The following is a 617-nucleotide window of genomic DNA, read 5'->3' on the forward strand; positions in this document are numbered from 1 at the left end:
TTTCTTCTTTCTTTCTTTCTTTTTCTTTTTTTGAGACACGGTTTCACTCTGTTGCTCAGGCTGGAGTGGAATAGCACAATCTCGGCTCACTGCAATCTCTGCCTCCTGGACTCAAGCGATTCTCATGCCTCAGCCTCCCAAGTAGCTGGGATTACAGATATTTGCCACCACACCTGGATAATTTTTTGTATTATTAGTAGAGATGGGGTTTCACCATATTGGCCAGGCTGGTCTTGAACTCCTGACCTCAAGTGATCCACCCACTGCGGCCTCCCAAAGCACTGTGATTATAGACATGAGCCACTGCTCCCAGCTGATTTAATTTTTCTTTGCTCTTCCACTACCATGCAGAAAAGTGACACAGAAAGGGCCCTGCCTGGTCTGGGGTTGGCTCTGCCCACTTAGCCTTATCACCTTGGGGACTTCCCTGGCCTTGCTGAGCTTTAGGTTCCTCACCTGTAAAATGGGGGGTGAGGACATCTGCCCTGAGATAACAGATGGAGGAATAGTTTGAACATTGTTAAGTGTCACACAAATGCAAAGTGTTACAGGATAGCTGGAAAGTTCCCTCTCCTCCACCTCTCTCTCTCTCTCTCTCTCTCTCTCTCTCTCTCTCT

The 617-nt window shown here is 47.6% G+C and overlaps 1 protein-coding gene across 1 annotated transcript in view; it reads left to right on the forward strand.

The window, feature by feature from the left end:
• The window catches only part of CDHR3 (cadherin-related family member 3), a 72,568-nt gene that overhangs the window by 68,381 nt on the left and 3,570 nt on the right, over window positions 1-617 (forward strand).

The sequence above is a fragment of the Colobus angolensis genome, unplaced genomic scaffold (assembly GCF_000951035.1).
Source record: "Colobus angolensis palliatus isolate OR3802 unplaced genomic scaffold, Cang.pa_1.0 Scaffold427, whole genome shotgun sequence".
Classification (NCBI taxonomy): Eukaryota; Metazoa; Chordata; class Mammalia; order Primates; family Cercopithecidae; genus Colobus; species Colobus angolensis.